Here is a 10,235-nt window from a genome sequence, read left to right as displayed (position 1 = left end):
CTTGTACTGGGCTTTTATGCCCTAGTTTATTGTTTGTACTAAGTTTTTATACTCCCCACTTAGCTTTAGGACAAGTGGGAGATTGTTGGGTTGATGCCCTAAAGTCTCGTGTCCTATAGTTTTTAAACAGTATGTACGAACACTTGTGTTGTTAATATATGATATTTACTTCACATCTTGTTTTTTGCTCGGTTAATTATTTTATTTGCTTTACCACAAACCAATAAGCATAAAATCCTTGGTTATCTATATGTGACACAAGCATGTATGTGGTGACATACAAGTGGGTCATGTCTTGAGTAATAACCAAAATGGTCTGTAGTAAATGGATAAAGGAAGGAAACCTTATCCTGGTAACACTACGAACACGACACACTTTGTAGAATGGTCACAAGTGTTGTGACTTGTCACGGATGATCTGATCCTGATTATTCGTGTTAGGGACATGCAAGTGGGGGCGTCCTATACAAAGAGTTTGTATAAGACTTGGCCACGAAATGTTAATGTCTCGTTATATAACATCGTTCATGACAGAGTCTTCATTTCACTAGGATGACCATCAGTAACATGACCTCAATCCTGAGTGAGTTGGGAACACTTGCCGTTGAGGGCGGTCCTTTGATTTGTATGGGTGCAAATGGCCAGGTCACCGATTCAAACCTACCATTTTAGGGATTTGTCTGATTTGGGAGCTAGGAACTCAGCAACACAAGATGGAATTCACTCCTTCCCCGAGGCAGGGGTAAGTATATAGATGGTTCCCTTAAGGGCTGATTCCGAGGCTTGAACGATGTGGCGCCACACACCTTCTCTTGGCCCGAGAGGTGTTCATACATAGTTGGACTATGTTGTATTGTTCATTAGAGGAATCAGTGGTACTTAAGGAGTGAGATGTAACTACAGGAGAAAAACTGTAAATTGGCCCAATTGTACTTACGAGCACCTGTGAAGGGTCATCGTACTCATGATTAGTTATATCCGATGGACATAGAAATATATCTGTGGTAAGAAGAGTTCAGTTGTTGGTCTTTAGTGGAATCACTGATAGTTAACAGATGGTGAATCTCGTGGCTAAAGAGTTTAGTCAGCTATTCATGTACCGTTGGAGCTTCGAGCTACAGGTCCATTAGGTCACCTAAGTAACTTGGATAAAGTCAAGAACCAATGTTTGGGTTAATTTGAAATGTTCAAATTGCCAAGAGGAAGTTCAATTATATATGATATAATTGGCTAAATATATAAGATACATTAATTTGGATTAAATTAGATATAAATATGATTTATATCTAGTAGAGGAGAAAATACTATAGTAGATATGTGATATCAAACTATAGGATATAAATATAATATGAGTATATTTATTATTTAATTAATTGATTAATTATATGATAATTAACCAATTATTCCACGTTCGTACATGGGTAGTGGGTTGCGTTGGTTATGGTAACCGGCGGGTTAAAAATGAAAATCGTTTTCATTTTTCAAATCGTGCATTCATTATTTTCGTTCGCCCAAAAGAATTCGTGAAAACGATCGCGATAGCCTATACGATAGAAGCTCTTCCGTTTAAACGATCGTCTATCTCACGATTTCTCAAAACGATCGTATACGTTTTTCCTAAACGATCGTTTAGCTTTTCATACACGATCGTGTAGCTCTTCTATACGATAAGCACTTCCGCTATTCGATAACACAGTTTTATCTCCCACTTGCTTATTGTCTACACGACGCGTTGTCCTCCGTCCTCTACCAAACTCACCAAAACCCACACTTTGGATTTTCACTCCGAGGATACCCGGGTTTCATTAGTGGTGGTTTCGTCCCTGCTGCAGTGTTCGTGTTTGTACTGATCGTGCTATTGCAGTTGACATACCCGCCGGGTATTGGTAGATCTGTTGGAGGGTTTCTGCTGCATTGGGTTCAAAAGTTCGAAGAGAGTCTTCATCTGATATGAACCCTTTCCTTGTTATTTTTGTGTTCTGAGCATGCCGATAATTAGAATAATGTGCATAACTGTATGTGTTGAATGTATATCTTTTGTATTTTGGTCACTGTGAAATCGGGGTGATCTGAACACGCTTATGGAACTCTCGGTATGAGATCCTTCAGTTAACACTTAGAGAAAGTAGAGGATTCCATGCATTAGAGCTATGATGTGCTATGCTACAAATTTTGTTGGACTATGTGGCCAGAAGTCCAAAAAAGGGGACATTGTGGCTAAGTACAGTTAAGTAGGTATGGGGGACAAGTGAAGAAAATATATGAATAGATTCACCAACATTTAGAGAAATCTACTACTAATTACAAATCTAAAGTTGATGAGCATAGAAGACGTGCTTACTTCAAAATAGGAAAATTTGTCATGGTACATTTAAAGAAAAGTAGACTGCCTAAAGGATAACATTCCAAACTCACCAACAAGAAAATGGGCCTCTTTCCTAAAGTAGAGAAATTGGGTCCCAACGCATACTGCATAGATCTTCCACCAACAATGAAAATCAACTCAACTTTTAATGTTTCAGACATATATCATTACCATCCTCTAGATGAATTTGTACTCGGGCGGGTAGAACTAATGTAGGAATTGTTGAATAGTTTTATTTGAATTTTAGTTGATGTAAATATTAAATCAGTTATAATTTAGAGGCAGTAACCATCTATAAAAAACCAACTGTAAAAAAAATGTGTTATTGCCTTCTTTATGATGAAGTAAACTAACATGTAACAAAGAAAATCAGAATCAATAAACACTCTAATTACATTTAATTTGAGTTTAAAACATGGTTTAGAAAAACTATTTCACAAAAGGGTTTACAAAACACAATATCTTTGGTGAACCTTCTTCAAAATCAGTTGAGCTCCACGTAAAAATGCTTCAATCTTCAAATAGACCACCATGCAGATCTTATCTACTATTCTCTTGCAAAGATTGTGTGGTGGAAACATAAAATTGAGCTGGTTTTGATAGAACTAAAGAAGGTTTGTTGAGGGTTTTGAATTCTGCAGAATTTGTGTAGAAATTCTAAATGTTTCAGCCTAACACTCCAATATATAAAGCTTTCAACATGCAATCTCAAAGCTTGCATAAATGTCATCTCCTTTTTTATGAATTGAGTGGAATTGGATGAATAAGGTGCTTGCACCTTTAGTAGAGATTTCCAACTTTTGGAAAATTTCCTTTTGTTTTTCAAATTATATTTTTCAAAATTGATTTCTAAAATTAATTTAATAAATAAACTAATTTATTTGTTTATTGGTTTCATAAAAAATAATTCAATTAATTAATTTTAGATAAAACTAATTAATTAAACTTTTTAATTAATTTGTTAATTTAATATATAATATTAAATTAATAAAACATAAATTTCACTATAATGAATTTAATTTCATATAACTAAAATTTAAATCATAATTTAAATATTAATCGATTCTCCAATTTTGTTTAATTTTGATAAAATTAAACATTTTAATTGTATCTAAAACAATTAATAGAAACTCTAATTAAATTTGAACATTTCAAATTCTAAACCCCAATTTCAAATCTTATCAAGATTACTTAATTTACTAATCCAAATTACGAGCTAGTAAAGGGACCTTATGGACCCACAGATCATGAGCTCCAACGATTTGCAATTAATTGGTTAAACTCTTTAAATTGAATTACTCGCTATTTGTTAACTACCAAGACATTCCACTATAGCTCAATAGTTGCACTCTCCTCACTGTAGATATATTTATGTTCATTTTAACCACAATCGATAAGTCAATCCTTCACAGGTCGTTTGTATTTACACTTGGGTCAAAGATTACCGTTTTACCCCTGTAAATACATCTTGCTCCTTAAGCTCCCACTGATCTTCTATTGAACAATTGATTTATAGTCCAACTTATAAACCATAACCCTCTCTTTCATGAGAAGGCGGAGCTCCGTTGTCCAAGATAAAACATCAGTGCTTAAGAGAACAACCTATCTGCTAACTCTAAATCGGGTAGGAGCGAATTCCATATTGCAAAGCTACGTCTCCAGCTATTTATCCGGTCTTTTTCCGAAAATGGGAGGCTTATTGAGCAGTGTTGTTAGACTACTCTCACCAATGCAGATCAAAGGATAATCCCAAATAAACAGAAGTTCATAGTTAGCTTAGGATTAAGATCGAGTTACCCTAGGTCATTGAGTTTGAAATAGTCAGTTTTAACAGTAAACGGTTGTTATAAAGAAAAGTGACTATTTCAAGGTCCGGTCTTATGCAAACTCATTGCACAAGATGCCCTCACTCACATGTCTCCACATGAATGATTTTTGGATCACATCATTTGTATCAATATACAAAATGGGCCGCATCCGATAGTGTCACCAGGGTGAGGTATCCAATTTCATCCATATACTTATAGACCATGTTTGTGTTGAGAATGGTGTCCTAAATCTCCTGGTAGTCTCATAGTTTGTGAACTCTGTATACATATTGTTAATTAATAAAATAAGTGTTATTTTATAAGCATCTACTCAATCCAATAAACTAAGATCTGTAGTTGTTTTATGTAACTTAAGCATGTATGTGGAGACATACAAGTGGATCATTCTTTGTAGATGTTACAAGTGTTGTAAAATCCTAAAAATAATATGATCCTAATCATTCATGTGGAGACATGCGAGCGGAGGTATCCTATACAAAGAGTTTGTATAAGACCAGACCACGAAATGATTAGTCTCTTTATATAATGTCGTTGATAATAGAGACTTACATTTCACTAGGATGACCATGGTTGACATGACCTGAATCCTGAGTAAGTTGGAAACTTCTGCCTATGAGGGCGGTACTTTGATTTATATGGGTTAGAGTGGTCAGATTGCCAACTCAACAAGACTACCATTTTGGGGATTCGTCTGATTGGGGAGCTGGGAACTCAGCTACATAAGACGATATTCACTTCTTCCCTGAAGTAGAGGTAAGTAGATAAATTGCTCCCTTAAGGGCTGATTTCAGGTCTTGAACATAGTGGCCACACCCTCTCTTGGGAAGAGAGGATTCAGTCATAGTGGGACTATGACTTATTGTTCATTAGAGGAATCAGTAGTTCTTAAAGAGTTAGATGTAACTACAGGGGCAAAATGGTAAATTGGCCCAACTGTACTTACGAGCGATTTGTGAAAGGTCATCACACTATTGATTGGTTATATGGACACAGAAATATATATGTAATGCAAAGAGTGCAATTTTCGGTCTTTAGTGGAGTGTCTGACAGTTAACGGATGGTAGATATCGTGATTAAAGAGTTTAGTCAGTTATTCACATACCGTTGGAGCTTCAAGCTACAGATTCATAAGGTCCTCTTGGTGGCTCAATGGGTTCAAGTTGAAAATCAGATTTTGGGTTAGTTTAAAGTGTTCAAATTAACAAGAGGAAATTTGATTATATATGATATAATTAAATTGATTCAATTATATGTGATATAATTGATATAATATATTTGATACATTATTTAATTGGAGGAATTAATATAAATATGATTTATATTAAATACCATAAAATAGAAAAAGAACTATGGTTTATATGTTGCATATGATGTAATATTAAAACTATAGGTTATAAATATAATATGATAAGTTAGTTATTATATTTACTTATAATATATTAATTATGTGATAATTAATAATTCTTTTCCTTAATAACCGACTGGAGTGGGAGGTTATTTGCGGTTTTATGGTAACTGTGAGATAAAGGAAATTTTTTTTTTCAAAATGATTGAATGCTCATTTAGTTGTATCGTTTCACAAAGAAACACTATCGAGTAAAAATGTTTTACTAAACGATAGTATTAGAGAGCATAACCAATCAACTTTCGAGTTTACTATACAATAGTTACTCGTTGCTCCCGATCGAGTAGCAAGTCTATACGATAAGCTCTTTCTTCTACAAGATCGAGTATCAAGTCTATACGATAGACTTCCTTCTTCTGTCGCATACTTGATCGTCTACTCGATTGTTTACCTCCTCCATTCTTCTATTCAAAGTCATACAAAGCCTAACACTCCTAGATTTTCACAATGAGAATACCAAGGTACCCTTGTGGTGGTGTCGAGTTGTGTTTGAGGGTCGAGGATCGAGTTGCTCTCGATTGTGATCGAGGTGTTTCCAGTTCGTGTTATTTGCCGTGTTGATCATTGCGTTCGAGTTCATGTTTGGATGCGTCAAAGTTTGATCGATGGAAATACGTGAAGAAGGAGTTCTTCAAAGGTATTATACTCGATCCCTTGTGTTTCATTAAGAAACATGCTGTAATTTACTCATTATGCATAATCTCTTCTGTTAGACTGTAAATGTATGAATTCTTTCTCAATGGGATTTGGAACGATCCGCTTCTGCTCACTGGTTCTCTATTTTAGAGTTCCTTCAGTTTGGCTACATACTAAAACTTGATCCTCTTTTATGTCGTCACATAAAAATAAAGTATTCATGTTATAGCCATGAATTTTTTTATTGGATTTTTATAAAAGAATGCAATACCAATAATAACTTATTGAATAAAATACTCAACAATATTTGTATTGATAAATAGAAGGTGTTAACAATATTTACGAACTGCAAATTTAGAACATTCCCAACAATCTCCCACTTGGACTAATACTCGAGTGAGACAAACATATAATGTTTACAATGTCGTGAAATAAAGAGAGAACTTGCCCTAAATTATGATGCCCATAGTCCTAGTCCAACCAGGTGGCCCTCGAACACGGTAGCCGAGAGGGCCTTCGTAAAAGGATCAACAAGCTTGTCTTTTGAGGCTATCTACATGACTATCACGTTTCCTCAGTGTACGATCTCTCTGATGAGATGGTACTTTCTTTCGATGTGTTTTCCACGTTTGTGACTCCTTGGTTCCTTGGAATTAGCAACTGCACCGCTGTTGTCACAATACCGAGTAATGGGCAGGTTGATATTTGGTACCACTTCCAAATATGTCAAGAACTTGCGCAGCCACACTACTTCTTTAGCAACTTTGCATGCAGCTATGTATTTTGCTTCCATCGTAGAGTCAGCTATACAACTTTGTTTAATGCTTCTTCATGCTATAGCTCTTCCGTTAAGAGTGAAAACTGATCCTGAAGTAGATTTCCTAGAATCTACACTAGTTTGAAAATCAGTATCAGTGTATCCTATAAGGATCAAATTCTTAGGTCCATACACAAGCGTATCGTTCCTCGTTCTCCTAAGATACTTGAGGTTGTTTTGACAACTGTCCAATAACTGTGTCCTGGTTAGATTGGAACCTGCTGACGATTCAAACTGCAAAGCATATGTCAGGATGTGTATACAACTTAGCATACATCAGACTCTCTGCCGATGCGTATGGAATTCTTTTCATCTCCTCAATTTTTAGAAGTGTCTTAGGACACTGTTCCTTTGACATATGAATGCCATGTCTAAAAGGTAAAATACCCTTTTTGGAATTTTTCATATTATATCTTGACAACATTTTGTCAATATAAGATGCATGAGATAGTGTTAGGGTTCTATTATTTCGGTTTCGAAAAATTTGAATCCCAAGAATATACTGAGCATTTTCCAAATCTTTCATTTGGAACTGTGATACTAACCTTCTCTTTATGTCAGTAAGGAAACTTGTCTCATTCCCAATGAGCAAGATATCATCAACATAAAGTACCAAGAATGCTACAGTTTTGTTGACTATTTTCTTATATACACAAGGTTCGTCAACATTTTGTTCAAAGCTATAAGATTTGATCGCAGTGTCAAATCTTATATTCCAAGATTTAGAAGCTTGCTTCAATCCATAAATGAATTTCTTAAGCTTACAAACATTTTTTTTACCCTGTTTAATGAACCCTTCTGGTTGAGACATAAAAAATACTTTCAACAAGATGGCCATTCAAGAAAGTTCTCTTGACATCCATTTGCCATATTTCATAGTCATAATATGAGGCAACGGATAAGAGTATTCTTATTGATTTTATCATGGCAACAGACGAGAAGGTTTCTTCATAGTCAACCCCCTCTGTTTGGGTAAAACCTTTTGCCACGGGTCTGGCTTTATAAGTCTGCACCTTGCCAATTTGGTCTCTTTTCCTCTTGTAGATCCATTTACAATCTATAGGTTTAACCTAATGTGGTTGATCTACAAGTTTCTAGACAGAATTGAAATACATTGACTTCATTTCTACGTCCATGGCTTTTATCCATTGTTCCCTATCAAAATCTTTCATTGCCTGTTTAAAGGTCAATGGATCTTCTAGACCATCATCAAGTATGATGTCTTGATTTTCTATTGAACCCATATAGCGTTCAGGTTGATTAACAACCCTCCCACTACGTCGAGGTATTCTCAACTCTTGAGAAGAATGTGATGGGGCAACAACTGTTGTTGATGGACCAGCTTGATCAACAACTTTTGTTGTTTTGTCTGTAGTATCTTTGGTCATTTCTTTCAATATTAGTTTACTGCGAAGTTGATGATTTTTAATATGATCTTCTTCCAAGAATGTAGCATTTATCGAAACCGATATTTTATCTTCTTGAGGATCATAGAATAACCCACCTTTTGTTTCTTTAGGATATCCAACAAATAAGCATAACTTTGAACGTCGTTCCAGTTTCTTAGGGTTTTGTACCAACACGTGTGCTGGACATCCCCAAACTCGGAAGTAATGTAAACTATCTTTACGTCATTTCCACAACTCGTATAGTGGTTTAGAAACACCTTTTAAAGGAACCATGTTCAGAATGTATACCGCAATCTGTACTGCATAACCCCCAAAAGGATTGAGGTAACTGAGCAAAACTCATCATTGATCGAACCATGTCTAACAAGGTTTGGTTTCTTCTTTTTGCAACACCGTTTTGTTGTGGTGTTCTAGGTGTTATGAGTTGGGATTGAATTCCATGATCTACTAAATAATTCTAGAATTGTAAATAAATATATTCACCACCTCGATCTGATCGAAGTGTTTTAATTCTTTTACCTAATAAGTTTTCTGTTTCGATCTTGAATTTCCTGAACTTTTCGAGGGTTTCAGACTTGTGACTTATTAAGTAAATATAGACATATCTAGAATAGTTATCAATAAAACTCACAAAATATTCATATCCACCTCATGCTCTTACATTCACCGGATCATAAAGGTCTGAATGTATAATTTTAAGGGGTCCTTTGGCACGAAGACCTTTTCCAAAAAAAGATCTTTTAGTCATTTTTTCCTCAAGACATGACTTATAAAGAGGTAAAGAATTGTCTTCTAACTGGCTTAGATGACCATTTTAAACTAATTGCTCAATTCTGTTGAGATTTATGTGACCAACTATGAGATGCCAAAGATAGGCATTAGGAGAAATTTTTCGTTTTTTATTTTGAGTTTCTGTCGTTTTAAACATCTCTATATTTAAAATGGCTTTTGCTTCAGTTGGTTTTGATACATACACGCTATTTTCAAGTCTAGCAGAACAAATATTAATACCTCTTAAAAAATGAACACTTCATTAACTTCAAATGATATTTTATACGTATTTTCTAGTAGGCATGATATAGAGATCAAGTTTCTTTTCATCTTTGCCACATAATATACATTTTTTTAACAAGATAAAAGATTCTCCAAAAAACAACTTGACATCTCCCACTGCTTCAGCTGAAATGACTTCTCCTATTCTACCTTGAAAGTCATTTCGTACTTTGAGAGTTGATTCCAAGAACTAGTTTCTTGTAGAAAAGTGCAAACATGGTTAGCGGCTCCTGAATCTAATATCCAGGTCAAGTGAGAATTTTCCACTAAACATGTTTCATTTACAAGTAAATCTGATTTACCTTGATTTTCCTTTTCTGCTTTTTTCTCAGCCAAATACTTCGGGCAGTTTCGTTTCCAGTGGCCGTCTTCTCCACAATGGAAACATTTTCCTTTGGAAGCTTTGTTTTTCTTTGCAGTAGGTTTGTATGTTCTCTTTTCCCTTTTTCTTCATTTGTACACTTTTGTCTTTAAATGATGAAGGGACAGACTTCTTTTTGTCAAAGGGTTTCGCTTCCGATGATGAACCCTTCAGAAATTTCTTTTGTCGTGACACAACATTTGCTTCACTATCTTTCAATTTCATCATTGATTGGTAAGTCTATAGTTCGTTTAGTAAAGTGGTAAAATTGTAATTAATTTTATTCACTATGATATTAGTACAGAAGGTTAGGTAGTTCTTCGAAAGAGACTCTAATATCATACTAGCTTGACTAGTTTC

Source organism: Benincasa hispida, chromosome 3, assembly GCF_027475165.1.
Source record: "Benincasa hispida cultivar pf3 chromosome 3, pf3_genome.v1.1, whole genome shotgun sequence".
In the NCBI taxonomy this organism is placed as follows: Eukaryota; Viridiplantae; Streptophyta; class Magnoliopsida; order Cucurbitales; family Cucurbitaceae; genus Benincasa; species Benincasa hispida.
The sequence above is the reverse complement of the archived record's forward strand: the minus strand, read 5'-3'. Positions refer to the sequence as shown.